The sequence below is a fragment of the Biomphalaria glabrata genome, chromosome 2, assembly GCF_947242115.1.
Source record: "Biomphalaria glabrata chromosome 2, xgBioGlab47.1, whole genome shotgun sequence".
Taxonomy (NCBI): Eukaryota; Metazoa; Mollusca; class Gastropoda; family Planorbidae; genus Biomphalaria; species Biomphalaria glabrata.
In genome coordinates, this window is record NC_074712.1 from 44,073,735 (window position 1) to 44,099,662 (window position 25,928).

General features: G+C 38.2%; 1 protein-coding gene across 5 annotated transcripts in view; it reads left to right on the forward strand.

Moving 5' to 3' along the window:
- The first annotated feature begins 9,852 nt into the window (after nucleotides 1-9,852).
- LOC106055105 (RYamide receptor-like) overlaps nucleotides 9,853-25,928 on the forward strand; it is a 217,814-nt gene continuing 201,738 nt past the window's right edge. For 4 of the 5 annotated variants that reach the window (XM_056020752.1, XM_056020750.1, XM_056020755.1 and 1 more), the window contains exon 1: nucleotides 9,853-10,280. The gene's annotated coding sequence lies outside the window, so the exon portion shown is untranslated. Of the gene's footprint in view, nucleotides 10,281-10,694; nucleotides 10,908-25,928 lie in introns of those variants that run through there. The other variant, XM_056020753.1, reaches the window with a different exon arrangement.

The following is a 25,928-nucleotide window of genomic DNA, read 5'->3' on the forward strand; positions in this document are numbered from 1 at the left end:
GTGGTGTAGCTTAGGATTTAGAGGCTTGACCTCTTTAGGAGCCCCTGCATTTGGACGCTCGACATCATGATATGAAATAATGGCGTATTATTTAATGTAAATAAAAATTTCGTACACACATTTGGGGACCCTCAAGTGGGGGTCCGGGGAAGATCCTCAAATTTGGACCTCCCCCACCTTAGCTACGCCACTGTTCCTATCTGAAGCTGGACTAAATGTACAGAGAGACAATGTGTTCAAGATAGAACAATGGCTTCAACATCTTATTTTATATAATACAGACGTTACTTCAGAGGTAAGGTCAATTATGTCCTACATTTTAACCAATGACTTAAATTCTGCCAAGTCACTGGTTTCCATGGGGTATGAAACATCTAGAATATTCTAGAAAGAGGATAAAAAAATAAAATCATATAGGGGGGGGGGGACAAAGTAACTATACAATTAAAGGTTAGGCAAGAGGAACAACAAGCAATAGTCTAGATCACCACATCAGTTATTACCCCTAGCGGTAACACTCACACATATACATATACAAAATAAACAAAAGTAAACGCTTATTGACTTAACCCAGGGAGTGGCCAACCTTTACGTTCCATGCGCTAATTTTTATTACTTTCGATTCAGATGCGCCAGTTAAAATTTTTACAAGATTCAATCTTTAAAAGTATGGTCATTTGCTTATATTTGGCTTGTTATCTACAATGTTTTTATAGAAGAAGATGTAAGAAAAAAATTACTTATTTTTAAGTCTGTTTTTGTTTACATAATTTTAATTTATTATTTTTGTGTGACCTATAGACTATATATTTTTCTATAACTAGCATTAGCAAGTTTTCTAAATGTGTTTTGCTTTCACGAAATCTGTAATATTAAGAGTTAATTTCATGACCTCAGTTTGTTTTTGTTGATGTTCATGAATAAAAATGCTTGCTCGCACTACTATCTGACAGGCTTAAACAAGATTATAGTTCCAGCAACTCCAACATTGACAGATTAGTTTACATTAGTTAACTTTATTTAGTTGAGGATTTTTTAGACATGACCATCTGGTTTTTCCTTAAGTAACTTAAAGCCAACAATGTTATTTAAAAAAGTTTAAATTATCATCATTTTTTCAAATAACGAAAAGCTTAAATAGGTAACATATTAGGAAAGAAAAGCGCATATATATTCACATCTTTGAAAATTCAAATGGAAATTATCTCATTTAAATTAAACCAGTGTTCTTTATTTTTTGGTCTGATTAGTTTTATAAACATTTCGGTCGATTTGGGCATCTTAATAGATAGTAAATTAAATTCCCTTGAAACATTTTATTTCCTAATAATTGGTTATTATCAAATTTTGTGAACAGGCTTGATTATTCTTCGTTTTGTCTCGGGGTGAAATGCGCCACTTGTAATTGTGCAATGCGCCACTTTTGGCGCATGCGCCGTAGGTTTGCCACCTCTTACTTAACCCATACATTTGTACTTAACACGCTTAGGTGTCATTTAGATGTATTCAACTGTCTGTAGTGTTATCAGCAGCAGACGCCTTGGCTGGCTTGGCCACGCTCGTAGAATGCCAGTTGGTCAACTTACACAAGACATTCTGAATGGCGATCTAACAGTAGGCAGGTAAGCCGCTGGTCGCCCACTTTTACGGTATACGGATGTATGCAAACGCGACATGAAGCTCTTCAAAATCGACACTAGCACTGGATAGATCCACATGAAGAGAGAGCATAAAGGAAGGATCTCGGATTGCAGATGCCATACACAACAGAAGCAGAAAGAAGGGTGATAATGCAACGGCGCCTGGTGATTACATATGCCCAACCTGAGATCGCAGCTGTGTATCAAGGATTGGCCTTTTTAGTCACAAAAGAAGTTGCAAAGGGAAAAGATCGTCCCTCGAGACGTAAAATGCCACAGGTATTGTATAACTATAATTTATATTATTATTATTAATATTTTTCATTATGATGTAGATCCAATGACTTTGCAAAGCTTTCATAGTAATATTTCCGTTTTAAGTCTGTGTGTTAATTTTATTTTACTCAGGGCGGGAACATAGAATCAAGAGAGTAATGCAATAGTTAGACATTGGGAAATGTTCAGTGCTGAGGAGATGGCTAATGGCTCAAACTAGAATTCATTTACAAATATATTCAAAAGAATATTTACAATAATGATTTAGATGTTTCACCTGCTAGGTAGAAGGCTTAGTGCAGGTAGAAGGGAAGAAGGATGAAAGAGAGAGAGAGAGAGAGAGAGAGAAAGAGAGAGAGAGAGGAGAGAGAGAGAAACAACCATGTCGATGAAAGAGAAAAAAATCTTGAGTGTGCATTTGTTTATACGATCTGTTCAATGTTTCTTATTATATCTACAAATATTCTATTCAGATAAACCATAGACGGGGTGCAGGTCAGGGTGCACCTGTTGACACCATCCAAGGGTCATGTATCTGCCAAAGAGTTTGCAGTCTGGGTGTGAGATGTAAATACGAAGCTCCCCACTTAGGATCAGGTTTCTCTTTGCTTTGGCACAAGTCAGAATTCTTACCATCAGATCCTTTGTGCTTGCTAACTGACTCTTTCAAGGTAAAAAAAAAGTCACTAGCCAGAACAAAAGACCAAAATAAAAATAACAAGAAAACATTTTGGTTCTGAAATAGTGTTGTCTCATTCAACTCTGGATAAAAAGAAAATGTCCGAAATAAAACTATCAAACTGTACATTTGTTACAGTCTCAGTTGACATTGCCTGATTGAATGTTCACGTCATGTTAAGACTCTTAAAAGACAGTGGAATTCCTGATGTAGAAAACAGGAAGTAGAATGAATAAAGTTGACTTTGAATTCAGTCAAGTCAGACAGTCAAGTTAAGTCAAGTGTTATCCTCTGGACGAGGCAGTCAGAGATGATTTGAGTAGTAGCGTTTTAGTCGAGTTGTAACTCGAAGTATCTTTTGGGCAGTTGATGCCAGTGGTCTTTTTGAGACATGTATTATTATTCTGGATTATTCTGTACAGTGTTACCCGCTGAGATGCGGACGTGATTTGCAATATACTCTGGAGACTTTAACGTATTGGATATTTTTGATACTGCTGTTATGCGGATAGGATTTTCTGGACTTGTAGCATGACAAGAAGTGAAGTATTATTATTATTGTTGTCAAATAAACTTTGTGCTTGTCTGCTGAAACGGACTTAAGTCAGTTTGTAGTATATATGTTTGTCACGTGTCGAGAGTACTCCAGGAAGCACGAACCCAGCATGCCACGACATTCTTCAACATTACACCATTGAACCATGTTTACAACATTGACTTGCTGATGTTCATGAACATCTGAGACAAAGTTTATTGTCCAGTTGGTCTGAACCTGGTTGTCATTCACTTTTATTTTTTGTATCGCTTTCTTTCCATTGTGGAATTGTTCAGATCCTCGTGTCTTCTGGATCTGTTCACATCAGCCACTTCTATTACATCCTTACACACATAGGGGAAACAGCAACACTTATTTGAGGATAACTTATTTGAGGATAACTTTGAAGAAAAAAGAAATATTATATATTTTAATTAAAATACCTTTATTCAACAACTTATACCTTCATGAAATCTGGAACTTTTTGGGTGGGAAGAAACATGTCACGGATCTCGAAAACGGCTCTAACGTATTTTCTAGAAATTTGACAGTTTCTGTAAATTGTTGGGAAAAAATTACTAGTTGGTAGACCACATGTAAAAATTTTAGTTATAAATTAAAATTAGTCTAGAGAACGAGAAAATGGTTTGAACGGACTAAACGTCTTAAGGTATTTCAGCATGCAGGCAGTATCAGATGACGGGCATCTAAACGTCTTAAGGTATTTCAGCATGCAGGCAGTATCAGATGACGGGCATCTAAACGTCTTAAGGTATTTCAGCATGCAGGCAGTATCAGATGACGGGCATCTAAACGTCTTAAGGTATTTCAGCATGCAGGCAGTATCAGATGACGGGCATCTAAACGTCTTAAGGTATTTCAGCATGCAGGCAGTATCAGATGACGGGCATCTAAACGTCTTAAGGTATTTCAGCATGCAGGCAGTATCAGATGACGGGCATCTAATAAAACCAACTGACTTAAAGAGTTAATAAAATAATATTCAGGAACATTTAGCGCTTCGTCTTCTGAGTCTAGATCTAAAGATCTATTATTAGAAATATATAAAGTCAAGTAGATTTATACATCTGCTAAACTAGGACTATTTTTATCGAAAAAAAAAGGGGGGGGGGTTGTGGTGGGGTAAAAAATGTTCCATTTTTTTAAAAATCTAACTTTCATTAGTGAGTAAGAGAAAAATAATCAATCTGTAAGATGTATTGTCTTTTTTAAAAAGTGTTTTTTATATAGGTTTTTCTTGTTTCAGGTGTAAATATAATATATTGAAATATCTTATATTAGTTTTAAAATGGATGGAACACTGATAATATGGAAACAATGAATGGTTGTGACTTAGTCTGAATGAAGAACCAATGTGTAACTACAGAATAATATTGTCACTTCACTACACCCTGTAACAGTACTACAATCACTGGCCTTTACTATTTTATTTTAAGAAACTAATTTATAGTTCCCATTTTCAAGATCCGCGCAATCGGTTTTGTCCACAAAACACAAACTCGAACCCGTCGAAGTGTGTGGGATTCTGTCGCTGGTACTAACATAGAAAATTTATGATTTTATTGTGGATCTAAATCTAGCATTAAATTTAAAACACCACTTGCTTTATTAAGTGCGGAAGTAAAACAATTCTTTGTGTAAACATTGTTCAGTGCACATAACACCTGAAAACAAAAAATGACTAGGCTTAACATTTTTGTAATGAATGCTTACATAAAACATGTGTTAGAAAGCTGCTAGTAGAATTGATTGGAATTTCATACATTTGATAACCAGACTAGTCACAGTAAGTTACGGCCCATTATTACACTGGATTAGCTATTTCACCACGGCTAAAACTATGTGACTGGAACTATATATAGGTTTATATATGTATATGGCTAGGTATATAAGTCTTTCCACCCATACTCTGTGAACACTCCGAAACTCTAACAAGGGGCCGACTGGGTGTCAATATCGTCCCGGGCAATTCTTTACAATCCAGCCCATATATTGTATATCATATGACAGGCATCTAATTATAACCAACTGACTTCAAAATCATTACGTTAAGTTTGATAATGTGTCGATAGACCTATTTTGCTTTTTAATCGCTCAGATTGAACCAACAGTGTCATAGTGGCATCCATGCGGTACTTTCGGTGGCCTACCGGCACTTTTCAGCCTTTTGGGTTACGGCCCGAAGGCTCATCTAAGCAGTCCGCCCCTGACTCAAACACATTCTACGTCATCTGACCCGTAGGCTCTCCCCCCCCCCACCCCAATAAGAAAACTCATCTATACATTGGCACCTACTTTTATTTAAGTCCACTTGACTTAGACGGAGGGAGAGTATGGCTTCTCAAAGTTCCCCACAAAAGTCACATGATCAGATTGCAAAATTCATTACTTTTGTTTTAATATCCATTGACAGTATGACATTTTAAATGGAGTTTCCCATTAGTGAAACACATGTCTGTGTTCCACATGAAATAGCGTCCAGACAATATTATGAAAAGTGTTTGTGAACTTTCAGAATGTTGAAACAAATCTGTTTTGCTTCATCAAGTGGCGAGTACACAATGTCCTCTTGTTTGTGTTGCCTCATCAAGTGGCGAGTACACAATGTCCTCTTGTTTGTGTTGCCTCATCAAGTGGCGAGTACACAATGTCCTCTTGTTTGTGTTGCCTCATCAAGTGGCGAGTACACAATGTCCTCTTGTTTGTGTTGCCTCATCAAGTGGCGAGTACACAATGTCCTCTTGTTTGTGTTGCCTCATCAAGTGGCGAGTACACAATGTCCTCTTGTTTGTGTTGCCTCATCAAGTGGCGAGTACACAATGTCCTCTTGTTTGTGTTGCCTCATCAAGTGGCGAGTACACAATGTCCTCTTGTTTGTGTTGCCTCATCAAGTGGCAAGTACACAATGTCCTCTTGTTTGTTTTGCATGTTCCAGATGTTCCTTCAGAGTTCCGCAGGGGAGATGGCACCGTGCAGGGTATGAACCCGGGTCCATCCAGACGACCGAACGACAGTCCAGTGAACATTTTATTCTTTCCACTTATTTTTTTAAATATTTGTTTCAAAATGTAAATCGCATGTGCTAACGCACTTGAATGTCAATCCTCCACAGCTGCTGTCTGTTTGTATTGAACACGACAGAATGAGACTTTGAAACACATTTATTTGTCAGAAATCAAATCTTTGGAATGAAATATCAACAGGAGAATACGATTTTGTTAATCTCCATAGCCACATGATAATCTTATACAGCTGTAACAGATCTTGCACACACACAAACTCCCACACATACACACACACATATACACAGACATATACACACACATATACACACACACATATACACACACATACACACACATATACACACACATATACACACACATATATTTATATATATATATATGTCTTCTTCTTCACCTTTGACCAAACATAATCTATAACCTAGTTAGATAATACTAATATAACTGTGACGACATTTAAATGTTAAGTTACGATGCTGATTCACGTACAGTCGTACATACAAAATAATTGTATATTACACAGTATAGGTAATACACAGACACAGTATAGGTAATACACAGACACAGTATAGGTAATACACAGACACAGTATAGGTAATACACAGACACAGTCCTGGCAGTCCTCTGTAAGTGAATGTCTACTTAAAACTGTGTAGTGACCTGCTACAACAAACTTGACCAGAACTCAAACTGTGTAGTGACCTGCTACAACAAACTTGACAAGAACTCAAACTGTGTAGTGACTTGCTGCAACAAACTTGACAAGAACTCAAACTGTGTAGTGACTTGCTACAACAAACTTGACCAGAACTCAAACTGTGCAGTGACTTGCTACAAAAAAATTGACCAGAACTCAAACTGTGTAGTGACCTGCTACAACAAACTTGACAAGAACTCAAACTGTGTAGTGACCTGCTACAACAAACTTGACCAGAACTCAAACTGTGTAGTGACCTGCTACAACAAACTCGACCAGAACTCAAACTGTGTAGTGACTTGCTACAACAAACTTGAACTCAAACTGTGTAGTGACTTGCTACAACAAACTTGACCAGAACTCAAACTGTGTAGTGACTTGCTGCAACAAACTTGACCAGAACTCAAACTGTGCAGTGACTTGCTACAACAAACTTGGCCAGAAGTCAAACTCTGCAATGACTTGCTACAACAAACTTGACCAGAACTCAAACTCTGCAATGACTTGCTACAACAAACTTGACCAGAACTCAAACTGTATAGTGACTTGCTACAACAAACTTGACCAGAACTCAAACTGTGTAGTGACCTGCTACAACAAACTTGACAAGAACTCAAACTGTGCAGTGACCTGCTACAACAAACTTGACAAGAACTCAAACTGTGCAGTGACCTGCTACAACAAACTTGACCAGAACTCAAACTGTGTAGTGACCTGCTACAACAAACTTGACAAGAACTCAAACTGTGTAGTGACCTGCTACAACAAAATTGACCAGAACTCAAACTGTGCAGTGACCTGCTACAACAAACTTGACAAGAACACAAACTGTGCAGTGACCTGCTACAACAAACTTGACCAGAACTCAAACTGTGTCTCCTCTTCAACTTGTACTGAGTTCATTCTCTTTTTACTTTAACACTCAGCTGGACTTCATTGACCTGTACTTCCAATCAGACCAACCTTATCTTTCTGTCAGTGTCTGTCTCTCTCACTGTCTTACTAACCCTCTGACCTAGACCTATGTGATTAACAGTTTCCTTTTCATGAAGTGAACATTTCTTATTAAAAAACAAAACAAAAAAACAACAACTATATTAGTAAAATCCTGACCTCCAACTATATCTCTTAATAATGTCGAATTGGTTTCCCTTTTTAGAAATCAAACATAATGATTAATCACCAGTAATTAATTGACTATTTGGTTAATTATTTTTTATTGATTCATATTTTTGTTTAGGTACAATAAATAATAGTTTAAAGTTTCAACATGTTCAGACCCACAGTGACCGCCTTCAGTGTGCAAACATAAACTCATTTTATGATCTTTTTTTTGTTGTTGTTGTTGATGTTGCCAAATAAGCTTTTCCCTAAAGAGTTTCTCTCTCTCTGTTCTATGTGTGTATACTTTTATAACGAGGGTAATTATGTTTCTGTTTGGCCAGGCCTATATTTGTCTACTTAAGACCGGAACTCTTGTTGTAACGAAGTTCAATATGTTGTGTTTTTCTTCAATGTATACAATTGAAGATTGACGTCTGCAATACACATGAACACACGTGTTACTTCCATTTTTTTCTTTATTTTTGGGTAGGGAGGATCAACACTTGTCTAGATTTTAATGACATGACCTAGATCTAGATGTTTCTAAAGAACTGTATGAATGGAAAGGAGGGGGAGCAGGTTATATCACACCTGTGTCAACAGGTTATATCACACCTGTGTCAACAGGTTATATCACACCTGTGTCAGCAGGTTATATCACACCTGTGTCAGCAGGTTATATCACACCTGTGTCAGCAGGTTATATCACACCTGTGTCTGCAGGTTATATCACACCTGTGTCTGCATGTTATATCACACCTGTGTCTGCAGGTTATATCACACCTGTGTCAGCAGGTTATATCACACCTGTGTCAGCAGGTTATATCACACCTGTGTCAGCAGGTTATATCACAGCTGTGTCAGCAGGTTATATCACAGCTGTGTCAGCAGGTTATATCACACCTGTGTCAGCAGGTTATATCACAGCTGTGTCAGCAGGTTATATCACAGCTGTGTCAGCAGGTTATATCACACCTGTGTCAGCAGGTTATATCACACCTGTGTCAGCAGGTTATATCACACCTGTGTCAGCAGGTTATATCACACCTGTGTCAGCAGGTTATATCACACCTGTGTCAGCAGGTTATATCACACCTGTGTCTGCAGGTTATATCACACCTGTGTCAACAGGTTATATCACACCTGTGCCAGCAGGTTATATCACACCTGTGTCAACAGGTTATATCACACCTGTGTCAGCAGGTTATATCACACCTGTGTCAGCAGGTTATATCACACCTGTGTCAGCAGGTTATATCACACCTGTGTCAGCAGGTTATATCACACCTGTGTCAGCAGGTTATATCACACCTGTGTCAGCAGGTTATATCACACCTGTGTCTGCAGGTTATATCACACCTGTGTCAACAGGTTATATCACACCTGTGCCAGCAGGTTATATCACACCTGTGCCAGCAGGTTATATCACACCTGTGTCAACAGGTTATATCACACCTGTGTCAGCAGGTTATATCACACCTGTGTCAACAGGTTATATCACACCTGTGTCAGCAGGTTATATCACACCTGTGTCAGCAGGTTATATCACACCTGTGTCAACAGGTTATATCACACCTGTGTCAGCAGGTTATATCACACCTGTGTCAGCAGGTTATATCACACCTGTGTCACTCATCACCACTTTTCGACTTGTGCTTGAGGAACACTTCCTAGTAGATCTACCACTGCATGTACTCTCGCGCCCTCCGAGGGTGCACGCTAGGCGCCCTTCTGCGCAAGTGCTAGTCCGGCGTTAATGCGACAACGCGAGACCCGAGACGATGTGAGCGCCCAGTCGAGTCGCAAAAGAAAGTGTGTGTGTGTTTGCGTGTGCAGCGAAGAGAGTTTAGCACAAAAAAAGACCACTACGCCGGGCTGATAGGAATGCGGGAGTTTTCTCGCCTTGCGCCGCGACTTACCTCCCCCTCTCCGTAACTTTTTTGTTGTTGTCCACCTCCCCCCTCCTCCTCTGTGTATCTATCTGCTTGTGGCGATGGATCTAGCTGCGGAAGATACGATCACATGGTTAGTTCATTTTGCACCCTTTGTCAAATTGGATGGTTAATTGAGCCAGGTGTTCTTGACTGTTGACTGCTTAGTCAAGCGGAACATATACAAACAGATGTAAATAATGCTAACTGGATAGTTGACAAGTGAACCAGCCCAAACAGATAGTTACCTTGAACTAATAGAACCTTGTTTCCATTTGGGAGGACTTTTTTTTTAAATTGACGTTTTGTTCATTATTTCAAGGAGTTCTCTGGATGCTTTACTTTTCAATAGAGGGAGTTCAATAGAAGTCAAAGTAAGTAGACTCTATATTGTATTCGTTTATCTCAATTAATTATAGTACATCATGATGCAGTCAATAAATAATAAAATGTGCAGATATTAGCAGCTATCTTATTACGTCTGCTAGGTATATTTCATATAAGAACGCTTTTTTTTTTTTAAGTGCCACTGCGGCATGTAACAAATTTCAAGGTTCAGCCAGGACAATGAATGACCTTAAACTAGTTAAAGTCTTCAAATAACATGATGGATGACCAGGTTAAGAACACGAGGACATCTGTATGCGATCAAAAATTATTTCATGGAACGTCTGTAATTTCTAACATTAAATCTTTACAAACGTCACGTCCAGCATAGCTACGTGCGCTCCCTTTGCATTTATGTTCGTAAATAAAAATGGGGGGTGTGGGGAGACTCTACTGTTACGCATGTGGTGGAGTTGTGTTCCTTTATACTGTTACGCATGTGGTGGAGTTGTGTTCCTTTATACTGTTACGCATGTGGTGGAGTTGTGTTCCTTTATACTGTTACGCATGTGGTGGAGTTGTGTTCCTTTATAAGCAGACCAGAAGTTTGACATATTTCTGTGTGTTACATTTGCGGAAGTGTTGAATGTCAAGTGACTTGACATAGAAGACAGGTACCTTGCTGTTTTTTACTTTGTCTTACTATTTGATTTTAAATGCTTGAAGATAGATCCAGATCTAGTATTTGATTGAGATAGAGAATGGGGCTAGATCCAGATCTAGTAGTTGATTGAGATAGAGAATGGGGCTAGATCCAGATCTACTATTTGATTGAGATAGAGAATGGAGCTAGCTCCAGATCTAGTATTTGATTGAGATAGAGAATGGGGCTAGCTCCAGATCTAGTATTGGATTGAGATAGAGAGTGGGGCTAGATCCAGATCTAGTATTGGATTGAGATAGAGAATGGGGCTAGATCCAGATCTAGTATTTGATTGAGATAGAGTATGGGGCTAGATCCAGATCTAGTAGGCCCTATTGGATTGAGATAGAGTATGGGGCTAGATCCAGATCTAGTATTGGATTGAGATAGAGAATGGGGCTAGATCCAGATCTAGTATTGGATTGAGATAGATGGGGCTAGATCCAGATCTAGTATTGGATTGAGATAGAGAATGGGGCTAGCTCCAGATCTAGTATTGGATTGAGATAGAGAATGGGGCTAGATCCAGATCTAGTATTGGATTGAGATAGAGAATGGGGCTAGATCCAGATCTAGTATTGGATTGAGATAGAGAATGGGGCTAGATCCAGATCTAGTATTTGATTGAGATAGAGAATGGGGCTAGCTCCAGATCTAGTATTGGATTGAGATAGAGAGTGGGGCTAGATCCAGATCTAGTATTGGATTGAGATAGAGAATGGGGCTAGATCCAGATCTAGTATTGGATTGAGATAGAGAATGGGGCTAGATCCAGATCTAGTATTGGATTGAGATAGAGAATGGGGCTAGATCCAGATCTAGTATTGGATTGAGATAGAGAATGGGGCTAGATCCAGATCTAGTATTGGATTGAGATAGAGAATGGGGCTAGATCCAGATCTAGTATTGGATTGAGATAGAGAATGGGGCTAGATCCAGATCTAGTATTGGATTGAGATAGAGAATGGGGCTAGATCCAGATCTAGTATTGGATTGAGATAGCGAATGGGGCTAGATCCAGATCTAGTATTGGATTGAGATAGAGTATGGGGCTAGATCCAGATCTAGTATTGGATTGAGATAGAGAATGGGGCTAGATCCAGATCTAGTAGTTGATTGATTTAAAGAAGGGGCTTAAACACACAAAAGGCTAGTTTAAATGGCGGGGGAACTACTTTCTACAACAACCTCTAACTTTTATTTGTGACCATCTTTTGTAAGTGGCTACTTGAAGCAGGTAATGAACACCTTAGATATGGGACTCGAGTAATAGAACAATACATAGATCTAGATCAAATGTACAAGAAAAGAAAAACAGAACATTTGTGTGTGTGTTTTCTAAAGTAGATGTATTCTAGTCAGTCAATACAGCTGAACATAGACTCTTCTTCTGTCGCTGTTATTTCAAATGACATCTAGTGTTGCTACTTTTGAAGTCAGACTTTGGTCTACATAAAGAACTGAGAGCTAATGTCATTAATGTCACCAAATTGTGTTCGTATAATAGATCTCTGTGTACACCCTCTCTCCATCTGTTTGCTGATTTCGTGTCGCGATCTGCCCTCTCCTCTCTCTCTCTCCTCTCTCTCTCTCTCTCTCCTCTCTCTCTCCTCTCTCTCTCTCTCTCTCTCTCTCTCTCTTTGCAATCTCCCATAACTCACACAGTCCCTCGTAGCCTCTATCTTATTGACCCTGTCTTATTGTTCATTGTCTTATTGTCCACTGTCTTATTGTCCATTGTCTTATTGTCCACTGTCTTATTGTCCATTTTCTTATTGTCCACTGTCTTATTGTCCATTGTCTTATTGTCCACTGTCTTATTGTCCACTGTCTTATTGTCCATTGTCTTATTGTCCACTGTCTTATTGTCCATTGTCTTATTGTAAACTGTCTTATTGTCCACTGTCTTATTGTCCATTGTCTTATTGTCCACTGTCTTATTGTCCACTGTCTTATTGTCCATTGTCTTATTGTCCACTGTCTTATTGTCCATTGTCTTATTGTAAACTGTCTTATTGTCCATTTTCTTATTATTCCCTATCTTATTTCCACTGTCTTATTGACCCCTGTCTTATTGTCCCCTGTATTATTATCTCCTGTCTCATTGAAACTGTCTTATTGACCCTGCCTTATTGTCCATTGTCTTATTATTTCCAATCTTATTTTCACTGTCTTATTGACCCCTGTCTTATTGTCCCCTGTCTTATTGACACTGTCTTATTGACCCTGTCTTATTGTCCATTGTCTTATTGTCTATTGTCTTATTGACCCCTGTCTTGTTGTCCCTTGTCTTATTGTCTCTTGTCTTATTGTCCTCTGTATTATCATCCCCTGTCTAATTGACACTGTCTTATTGACCATGTCTTATTGTTCCCTGTCTTATTGACACTGTCTTATTGACCCTGTCTTATTGTCCATTGTCTTATTGTCTATTGTCTTATTGACCCCTGTCTTGTTGTCCCTTGTCTTATTGTCTCTTGTCTTATTGTCCTCTGTATTATCATCCCCTGTCTAATTGACACTGTCTTATTGACCATGTCTTATTGTTCCCTGTCTTATTGACCACTGTCTTTTTCTTCTTAAATTAAATCGACCCCTAAGTCTCCGCAGACCAAGATTTGTTAAAGGCCACCGCCCCACTCCCCAATAACAGAAAAAGAATGTCTACTTCACAAGAATGTTGGCCCCAACAAACTTAGATTGTTTGCAAATCTTTTCAAGGCAATGAATTGAGTTCTTGACTTCTACATTTCTTTTTAAGTTTTCACGTCAGTTTTTACAGTTAAAAAAAAAAGTTTGTAACATTTTGAACTTGAGTCCTATCATGAATGGTAACTAAGACAAGTGCAACCAGGTGGTAAAGACCATCAAGTTATGGACCACTCCCCACGTGAACTTCTTTTGTCCGAGGAATTTGAACATTAGAACGTGGGTGACGTAACAGTAGGGCACTGCGTCACAACTTACCTTTTTTTTTTTTGTTTACACGTACGGAGACAAGATTAATTGGGAGTTTTTATTAATTTTTTTATTCAGAGTTTAGAACGAGAGCAAACTTCCTACATCTTATGTTAAATGTAACACTCCCTTAATCACCAAATGTCATATCAGGTCATTATGTTAATCTTCCGGGTTAAACGCGTCGACAAAAGAAAAAGAATTGGCTGTTCATCTTCCGTCTAGAACTATCATGAATAGAGTTATATATTTCACGATTTTTTTTTTTTAGTTCAGTTTTCAGAGGGAGAAAGGACTCCAAAAGTTCAGTAAAGGGAAAACATGTACACAGTTTAAGTTCGAAGTTGATTTATCCTTTGTACTTTTTTTTTTCTAGGAATATATATATATATAAAACAAAAAAAAATTGCTGTGCATTCTAATAAATGGAATATAAATAGATTTAAATCTACATATTCTGTCACATCTGACACCGACTAAGCTGTGGTCTCCCTTGGGGGTCCATTTAATTCTCCTTTCATTGTCTGCGCCTGCTTTCAGCAGTAACTTTTCTATTGTCCTTATTGTTGTCTATCTTCCTAAGTATTTGTAAAACTCCGGCTTCCCGTCTGTTTCTATTTCGTATGCTGCCAGGTGTTTTTCAATATGACTGAAAGGTAAACTCAAGTCTGAGCTGATACTTGAAGCTTTTCCTGAAAGGAGTTTCTTGTCTCTGTTAAGCTGTCCACCTTACAGTTCGCTAGCTGTCCACCTTACAGCTCGCTAGCTGTCCACCTTACAGCTCGCTAAATAAGAGATTGCCATTTAAATATTTTCTAGCAAATTAAAAAGACACTAGATACATCTCTGGATTGTCGACCATCATTCTGAATATAAGATGCTCAAAAATAGAAGTTCTTTAGTAAAAAAAAAAGTCTAATTCAAATAAATGTCTCTAATAAAAATGACGAGGTGTTCATTGACAAATTCTGGCTACTTTTGAACCTGGCATTGTCAGTGAAACAGGTTTGCACTTTTATTTCCAATGTCAACTCTATAACCACCAACAACAAACAATAACTCGCGGGTTCACGAGTATAACTGTATGTAACTAAATCTCACTTGAAGATAAAAGTTCTCGAGTCAAAGCCATGGCTAGACACAGACAAATACATAAATGTATCATTGGGTCAAGGCTGACAATGGACGCTCTGTGGCTTTCTCTTCAAGATGTCTATCTCGACCTTCTACACGTTTCTTGAAAAAACCCAAATCGTACAAATGTCTAGAATCTAGCCGTTGTTTCAAATCATACAACTAACGTTACAGTAACAAAATTTTGTTGGTCTTTCATATTGTTATTACTTGACGATGATGTCACAGTCTTGATGAGATTGTCTCCAATGTACAACTCTCTTGTCTGTGTTGTTTTGCAAGTCACAAAAGTCAGTCAATGAAAGCTAGATCTAGGTTGAATTAAGTTTTTTTTCTATGTTTTTTCCCCCTTAGCAAGCATGTTATTGCAACCTCGTCTGCTTGCTACCCTTTTATTCAGATCCTGAAATCAAAATGTGAACATGTGTGTATGATGTGTGTGCATGGTTCAATATAGTTGATTCATGGTTCGGGACAGTTAAGTCATGGTTCTGGTCATGTTTCAGAACAGTTAAGTCATGATTCGGGAAATTAAGTCATGATTCGGAACAGTTAAGTCATGATTCGGGACAATTAAGTCATGATTCGGAACAGTTAAGTCATGATTCGGAACAGTTAAGTCATGATTCGGGACAGTTAAGTCATGATTCGGGACAGTTAAGTCATGATTCGGGACAGTTAAGTCATGATTCGGGACAGTTAAGTCATGGTTTAGGACAGGCAAGTATTCGTTTGGAACAGCTAAGTCATGGTTCTTCTTCTTATCTTATATATTACAGACGTTACTTGAAAAAAAGAAGACAATTACGTCCTACACATTTCACGTGTCAATCTAGTCATGCATGTTAATCAATGAATTAAACTTTGCTAAGTCGTTGACTTTCCTGACTGATTCAGGGAACCCATTCCATTCTCTAATGGCACTAGGGAAGAAAGAGCATTTGTATTAATTAGTTCGGGACAGTTAAGTCATGGTTAATGACAGTTAAGTCTTAGTTCAGGACAGTTAAGTCATGGTGTAGGAGACCTATGTCTTGTTAAATCCTTCATTACATAACTGGGTATAAATCCTCCTCATTGTTTCAGTATTTTACAGTCATATTTATGGTTTCCTAACAGCCGTCATCTATATATATATTTTTTTTTTTACTGTTTGAACAGTTACAGTGACAGACTCTACGTTTTGTTTCGTACTTCAGTATTTCAAGGTGACATCTTGACTTGCCTCGTCTTGTTCAAAGAGTACTTCTAGTAAAACTTGTATATAAACTTTTAAATGACGTCTCTACGTTCTCTCTCACACATTCTGTTCCGGTTTATTCGCGTATTAGTTTAGCTAAAGCTTTTATAAGTGAACTAGCGTTTTAATGTTACCCACCGTTTATAGCACATTAACGCTATGCATTCTGTGAAGTGATTTATCTATATTTAGATTGTGGTAACATTTATCAGCTAATATAAATGAGTATTCTACCGGCACGACCGGGAGATAAAAGCATGGCCAGGTTCGGGGTCATTTTTCACGATCAAGATTAATTTTATGCTTTGAAACAAAACTTAAGTCAGTTAAGAACTTGGTTGTAATGATGCATGCGGCCATTTCAACGATAATAAAAGTCTTCCTTTTTTAAGATGTAGGGAAGGCCATCTCAGTACGACTAAATCCAACAGGATTTGACCCATGAAGAAAGATTGTAAAGCAACTACCAACATAACACAATTTAACGCAGATGTGATAGACTTCTTTGATATAACCAATTAACTCATTCACTAGTTATTCTACTGAGTATTCCTTTCAGTTCCTTCCTAACTAGTCATCTAGAGTTGACTCTGAGAGTAAAGTAGTTACTACTAACAACCCTATCTTCTGTTCCCTATGTTGGATGGTCGAGGGCACCACATAGGATTTGTCCCCCGTCTTTGTTCATTCCTTTCAGTTAGAGTAGTGTCTCTTGCATTTAAAGGCCAGCATATACTTTAGTGTCTTCAAATCGTTTCTGCTCGCCTTCTTTTCTCTGGTACTGTTCCCTGCAGGAAAGTCTTGGCGAGCCCTGAGGATCTAATTAAATGACTACACCCTTAGGGAGGCGTGGTAGCTTAGCGGTATAGCGCTTGGCTTCCGAGTCGGGGGTTCCGGGTTCGAATCCTTGTGAAGACAGATTTTTATTTTCGAGATATTTGGCCGCCTTTGAGTCCACCCAGCGCTAATGGGTACCTGACATTAGTTGGGGGAAAAGGTAAAGGAGGTTGGTCGTTGTGCTGGCTAAATGACATCCTCATTAACCGTGGGCCACAAAAACAGATGACCTTTACGTCAACTGCCCTGTAGACCACATGGTCTGATAAGGAACGTAACTTTTTTTTTACACTATTAGCTTGCGTTTTTTTTTTTTTTTGACGAGGGTCAGAAGTTTCAGAAGCTCATCTTGTGGCTCAAATTCCGTTGTGATTCTGTTTCGGATTTCCTCTTTGATGATGTGGTCTTAGTATGTCATACCTGGAATTATCATTGTTTAAACTAATCACAACATTAATAACTATACACATAAAAATACTCGTTAACTCAAATCTTGTAATCAAGGCTAATATTTTAATGAGTAAAGTTGGCGCTAAGAATATATCTCATGCTATAGTGGTAAGTGCACTCTAACGTTTTCATGGACACAAAATAATTTCATTTCTATCTACATTCACAAGAGACTATAACTTCACTGACACAAGAGACTATAACTTCACTGACACAAGAGACTATAACTTCACTGACACAAGAGACTATAACCTCACTGACACAAGAGACTATAACCTCACTGACACAAGAGACTATAACTTCACTGACACAAGAGACTATAACTTCACTGACACAAGAGACTATAACCTCACTGACACAAGAGACTATAACTTCACTGACAGCAGTCTATATTCATTTAATTTCACAAACTCATATGGACGACCTTGTGCATGAGGCAGCCGATCACCTTTAAAAGCTCGCTCCTTAAGGCAGCTTTTGGTGGCATCTAGACCTTAACAAAAATAAATGTCCCACATGGAGGCGTTTGCTGATGACTTGTTGCCAAGAAAAGTCAAGAGCCCTGGTTTCGTTTACTATAGAACAGTGACCGTCGCCCCAGATATATCTAACTATATGTATACTTCATAAGTCAAAGTATTTTGTGACTGACTAAGTGACTAAGTATTCTTGATACTCAATTACATCTAGATCAGTGATGCCCAAAGTACGGCCCGCGGGCCAGAACCGTGGTTGCATCCGGCCCTCCGAACACGGCGAAAAGTCGGCACAAAAAGTAATAAATTCTCCCCCCCCCCCTTTTTTTTTTCAAAAAAAAGTTGAAAATGTATCTGTACCTTTGTTAGGGCCCTCGCTATTTCTCTGATGGATTGGTGCCATGACCTTTAACGAGTATGAGTTCGTGAAATGGAACTCTGAATCTTTTTTTGTGCAACATGAAAATAAGCCAACATATTTTGTTTCTAAAGAAAGTCTGGATGTTTAAAAAACATTTACAGTGGCATTATAAAACAAATATGAAGGCCTTCTTGGTTTGAGCCGCGTATAAAAGATTTTTTTTAAACTACGCCTAGAGATTTAACCTAAAAGAGACAAAAAAATAGTTGGTGGTAAAAGTAGCTACAATGCTGCTCTCATTTTAAGTAAAAATAAAGCAATATTTTTAGACGCGTGAAAAATGATAGGCTTTAACTCTCCCATTAATTAATGTAAGAACTAGATCCAATAGTTTCAAATGGTTTCAGGTGAATTTTGATTTCATATTTTACCATTTTGTTGATGTGGCCCGCAACACGCGTGTCGAAAGTTAAAATGGCCCGCAGGTCAAATTAGGTTGAGCATCACTGCTCTAGATCAATACGACCTGCTAAAAATAAACATTTTTTTAAATGAGAAGAAAAACCTAAAAAAAAAAAAAAAAAATATAAAAAAATCAAAAAAAAAATTAAAACAAAAGGAAAACTATGCCCAGTATGTGAAAAATGAAAGGAGAAAGCTAAAGATACGTCGGACATTGGGAGATAATACAATTGCTAACAGCATGAATCAAATTGTCAAATCAAATTGTCACATCGATTCATAAAATTGTCTTTGAGTGAAGGTCTGCATGTATATGTGTGAGATTCAGCATGTATGTGTTACTAGCTGTGCCTAGGTGTTTAAACGAATGTGTAGACATTTAAATGTTCATTTCTTTAAGCGTCTATCTCCTACAGCTCTTCTAGTATCCAACTAAGATAAATATAGCTTTTTTTTAAAACTTGGTGTTAGAATCATAGAAGAAATAAAAGCATAAGAAATGGTGCCACTTAATTGACCGAATTCATGTCAAACATACAACAAGCACGAACCATCTAGACGTTTTAATTTATACAGATTTATGAACTTTTCTGGCAGGCTTCTCGTGGCCAATGTTTGTAAGGGTTAACTGAGTCCAAAAATCTGGCTAGTCGAAAGAGCGAGCTTTTTTTTATTATTAACCCTTTAACATCGCTTGGACATTCAATCTCAGCATGTCTGTGGGCGTGTGAGTGGGGAGAGGGAGCGTTTTATTGACCGCTCTGGGATTCCTCATCGGGATACCTCCCTGACCACTTTGACCTTAAACACCTCACGGAATAAGGTCAATTTGATAGCTCGATGCAACGATTATGAACAAAATCATATTTAACGACTAATTGTGTGTATACGTAATTTAGATATTAAGAGAAACGGAATCTTAATTTTCGTAACAATGTTTTTTTTTTCGTTTTGTAACTGTCCTAGCCTGCGTCTTGTTGCATTTAGCGAAACAACAACTGTCTTAGCCTGCGTCTTGTTGCATTTAGCGAAACAACAACTGTCTTAGCCTGCGTCTTGTTGCATTTAGCGAAACAACAACTGTCTTAGCCTGCGTCTTGTTGCATTTTGCGAAACCACAATGATTTGACTCGTGTAGGTGTGAAATGACTAAAAAGGAAAATACAATAAACATAATAAAGCTTGTCTTCAAGTCCGAAGATGAATTTAGAGTGCAGTATTTCACGTGGATACGCAGTCCCCGCTGCGACCTACATATTTTGCCACATGCAGCGCCGATATTACCGTTGTCCGCCGGTTGTCGATTTTGGCTCTCTTTTCCCGTTCACATCTGTCGTCGGCAGCGGATTTTCTTTTAGTCTCAAACGTGTCTCTCGCGGACTTGTAAATCTGCAGATGTCTCGTTAGGAAGCCGCCTGATGCCAGGTGTTCTCATCTATGTCATTTGGACATAGTAAACACACAGGGCGATAGAGCAACGAGAGTCTTTCATCACATACGCTAACTAACTAAAAGCCTTTTTTCACTAGGAAGACTTCAGGTATTTTGAGCTTGACTTATTTGGAAGATTGCTGTTCTTAAAATACCTGGAGAAGAAAATTTGTTTGCCTTGGAAAACAAAAGTGCGTCATTAGGAAAGCTGCCACTAGGAGCTCCAGAATTGACCAGAACAAATCAACAAAAAAAAAAAACAATGATTAGTGGGCTGGTATGACACACAGGGGCTCCCATGTCGACACATTGTGGGGCATGATGACCTCCTAATGTACTGTAGTGTCAGCACAAACAGATTTAAAAAAAAATGCTAAAAGAACAACGCGTAAGGGTGGACAGACCTGTATGGATTTTGACCGGGTAGATATGTAAGGGTGGACAGACCTGTATGGATTCTGACCGGGTAGATATGTAAGGGTGGACAGACCTGTATGGATTTTGACCGGGTAGATATGTAAGGGTGGACATACCTGTATGGAGTCTGACCGGGTAGACATGTAAAGGTGGACAGACCTGTATGGAGTCTGACCGGGTAGATATGTAAGGGTGGACATACCTGTATGGAGTCTGACCGGGTAGATATGTAAGGGTGGACAGACCTGTATGGAGTCTGACCGGTTAGATATGTAAGGGTGGACATACCTGTATGGAGTCTGACCGGTTAGATATGTACCGTCACTCAAATCCTGTTCATGCTCCAATGCCGCTGCTGTTGATGATTATAATTTTGAAATTAAAAAAAAACACATCATATCAAAAGTTTTTTTTTCTCTAGATCAGGGGTTCTCAACCTGTGGGTCGCGACCCCCTTGGGGGTCGATTGACCATTTGCCAGGGGTCGATTAAGATCATCGAAACTATGGATTGTTATTGCCTACTCTTCTATTGCTGTATGTGTGTGTCGGGGGGGGGGGGTCGCGGCAGAGTGGGGGATTGTAAAAAGGGGTCGCCGAGCTTAAAAGGTTGAGAACCGCTGCTCTAGATCATTGGCTAAGGTTATGTTTGATATCCTGTATCGATATACGAAACCAGACTAATTTTTTGATCAAAAAATAACTTGAGATAATGCTTCAGATCGTCGGTTGATGTTCCTTACTGCATTGTGAGAAATGATCTCACTGAGTTTGAAGATATATGTAGAGCCTGCTCATCAGAGTTCATAGTAACATCAACATTCTTTGCGACAGACATGCAATTTTGTATGAGATTTTCCCTTGTTTCTTTGTTTTCTTCAGAAATAAACGAACTCCTAAACACAACAACCAATTATTATCAATTCTTAATCTCATTGAATGTTTTCCTTTTTTATAATTATTCCAGTAATCCTCATTGCTTAGGCTTTTAGGCAGCCTAGACTCTTTTACATACATCCCAGCTGTGTCCCTAATGCAGTCTGATTGATCCACCATAACAGACACACACACACACACACACAACATGCAAAATATAAAAAAAAATACTTTCTTAGAAAACTAACCTTATACAAGGGAAAGACTGCACATATTTATCAATATTGTAATATTTATTTTCCTTTTTCTTATCAAACAAAATTAATTAATTACCACTAATGAATTAAATAATTGTTTCATTTACTGAATTTCCATTTGATTAGACCTATAAAAAATTATCTTATCTTATCATATCTTTTTGATTGATTCATGTTTTGTTAGGAACAAGACTTAGACTGCTTTATTGATTCGTATTGGAAATTTGTAGTGATTACAAGGACTTTTTTTCTGAAATAAAAACAACAAAAACTTTCAGATAAATAGAACAGACACAACAGAAAGAGTTCATTGAATGACTACACGCAGACGTCTTTTCACGTTTCCTGATCAACGAGTGGCCATGACACAGTCAGACCTAGTAAGGAACGAACGAGTTTTTTTGTACTGTTCTGTTCTAGTCTTGATTGACTGAAGTCACCCACTTGTGGCTGGCGGTTATCTTTTAAGATTTTTCCGAATTCGAGATATTTTTGTTCCAAAAGTTCATTTAAATATGATTGTGTTGTGTGTGGTAGTGTTGTGTGTGGTAGTGTTGTGTGGCGTAGTGTTGTGTGGGGTAGTGTTGTGTGTGGCAGTGTTGTGCGTGTGATTTTTGATGCTCTTTTTATAATGTTGTCTAAGCGGCGCAACAGTTTAGAATACTTAGATGAAGCGTTGCCTTGTCAACACGTTATTCCATATGATATTCCATGCAGATTTTGCAAAGTTGCACAGTAACAAAATATCTTTGTATGTAGTTTATAAAGCTTTTAAGTTTGTATAGGAAAAATGGTAGCTTTATAATTTTCTTTGCCAGAGATTCGAGATGGTCTTTCCATGAAAACTTGTCAACATTGACACCTGGATATTTGTAACAGTTCATTTATTGAAACGGTATGGTGTTTATCTACAGTTCATGTATCAGTTGTTTGTTACTTCTGAAATATATCATGAGTTATTTATTTTTTGTGACATTCGGTTCTAAAAAGTAGACATTGAATAATTGTGAGCAAAGTTTTAACATGATCCGAGAATGGCAAGTGGGAGAACTAAGGTGCTCAAAATTTGTACTAGACAGACAGACAGACCGACAGACAGAGTGAGTTGATATAAGCTTTATGATAATCATATAATCCAGTGGTCACGTGGTGTTCCAACTTATTTGAACTAAGGGCAACACGCATGGAGCGGAGCATCTGTGTGGCATCATTTTGCACTGTGGCCATAAGGTCCTATGGCCGGATCTAGCCAGCAGGCCATAGGTTGGGAAACAGTGAACTATACACAGGGAACTGCTCATTCTTGGAAAAGACTTTTATGAAACAAAACATTTAGGGATGACGCACGCCATTTTTTTATTCCAAAACTCCGCCCCCTCTCCCCTAGCTATTAACCTTTCAGACGCAATAACATTTGTGAAAGTTCTTGTGACGGATGTCAGACCCAAACTATTAGTTTTAAAACAATACATGTCGGAATTGGCTGATTCTGGTGGATCACTCAAGGGAAATTACTCTAGTATGCAGTTAGAGTGACGGCTTGGAATAAGACTTGACAAAGGTTGACCCCATAATCAAAGGTCAAGACATAAATAGTAACTGATATGACAGTCAAACAACACAATAGTGTGATTTTATGCAAATGATCTAGACCTAACAAACAAATAAAATACCAGGTGTAAAAAAGAATAGATAATGGATGCTGTAGTGTACGCGTAACGGAGATGAGAGAGTAAGAGGCAAGCTGATTGCCTGCGACAGCTTGAGCTCCTAACAAATGGAACCCCCCACGAGTGAGCCTGGGGCGAGAAGTCCGAAAGGCAAAGCGCCTGACATACGAAGTGATGGGCCTTGGATTCGAATCTCGTTGATGAATGGGATTTATACTTTTATTTTTCAGGACGCACCGTCCACCCAATTCCAAGAGAAACATTAGCTCGGGAAGGCAAAGGCGGTTGGTCGTTGTGTTGGCCCCCAAGACACCCTCGCTACTCGTCCGCAATAAAAACTGATGACCTTTTTTTTTAACTAGTGAGTTTGAAAGGTAAAAATGTTGACTGTAAGAATATAAACGTATACACTATCGAGTGTGTGTATGAAGCGTTGTTCTCTGCACTGATCTAGAAACAGCTAAACGTCTAGATAGAAGAGTATGGCCAGTATACGAAATTTAATTCAATAAATAAATCCATTTGTAAAACGGAAAGATGAAATCTGAATGAACTGATCCATCTTATAGACGGGCTGCTACTTTGTAAAGTGTTTTAAAAGTCTTTTAAAATCTAAATCTCCCTAATGAGAAAAGACATAATACATCATTAACAGGGACAGTTGGAGGCCCTTCACAAAGGCCGAGGGACTCAACATGTGAGGCCCTTAGGAAACTCGATGTAGGAGGACTAGAGAACGCAAACGGACGACGACTTGGTCAGCACCAGATGTGGAAAAGAGGGAAGCGTGGTCGAGAGGCTAAGTGCGCTTGAACTTGGCTTGGCTTGGCTATCTATGAAGTGGGTCCGAGGTTAGGCACCTGACTCTCGCAGAGTTGTGTTTACTGAGCGTCTGAAGGCAGCTCGGAAAAACGTTCTCCTAGATACCCCCTCCCCCCCCACTGGTCCACAAATGAGATTGGACCAAAGCGCTCTGAGCATGCTATAAGCATGAGAGTAGCACTATATAAAAGCCATAATTGAAAATAATGCAAGTCGCCACTGGGTTTGCATAGTCCTGTGAAACACACTGCACTCATCCTTAATCTTCGGAGTCGAAAACATTGCCACTAGGTATTAATATAAACCTCACGTGTATCTTTGAGTGTCAGCTCGCTGACTTGGCCTGTCTTTTATAGAACATTTAGACTATTTTAGACTCTTGTTCTTTGCTGTCATCATTGTGTAGTCTTAACAGTCTAAAATTAGAATATAAATGCACCTAGGCTTACTTCTTTGTAAAACTTATGCTTTATGTTGACCAGATTTTGTTCAATCTAAACATTTAAGGGAAACAAGAAGAAAGAAAAAAAAAAAGACACCTCCCCCTTTAAAAAAGTTTTTGTAAATTGTTTTGTCAAATGACCTTCATTGTTCAAGGTCGTAATTGCCAACTTCGCGCAAATGTATTCGGTGAATTTAACAACTGACTGTGTCAACCTCTTCAACTACCATATTGACACTTCGCGTTTTAGCTGCATTAACTTTATTGTATATATTAGATGTAGTTAGACGTATGGAACCAACCAGTTCATTTGTTGATATATTGAGGAGTAGCATAGTCACACGTTATGTTGTAGTTCTTCACTTCTATCATAGAAAGAAAATCGACTCTCTCTCTCCCTCTCTATCTGTCTGTCTGTCTCCCTCTCTGTCTCTGTCTGTCTCTCTGTCTCACTCTCTGTGTTTGTATCACACATCTCATATATGATTACATTATAAAAGCCTCGGCCTATGCATAATAAATGCTATGATTGGACAAGATATTTGTTGGATACATAGAACTGATATGAACTGCTATTGTATTATCAACAACAAAAAACATGAACGGGCCGATCAATTATCTGGTAAGAGATTTCGTTTCAAAGTGTCATTTCATTTACAGACATTATTCAAGAGCTCTCTGGAAATGTGTTCTCGCTCTTTTGTTTCTACAAAACTCATTCTATCTGTCTGTTTGTCTGTCTGTCTGTAAATATTTTGAATACGTTATTCCTCCCACAACCATTCTCTGATCAAGTTGAAACTTTGAACACTTATTCATTGGCGTAAACAAGACATGAATCAATATTTTTTTTAAACAAATTAGTCAGTTAATTACTGTGATTAATCATTTTGATTGATATTAACAATGGAAATTGATTCTTCAACATTCACAAATATGGTTAAATATGTCGGCTGCTGTCCCCTTACATAATTGTCCCCGTTATTTCTCTCACACCCATTCTAGGATCAAGTTGAAACTTTAAACAATTATTTATTGTACCTATCAAAACATGAATAAATAAAAAAGAATTAGACAATTAAGGATTGGTAATAAATTCTTTTGTTTCATATCGAAAAAGCCAAATAGCTTCTACGTTCTTTAGAGATATAGTTGTAAGT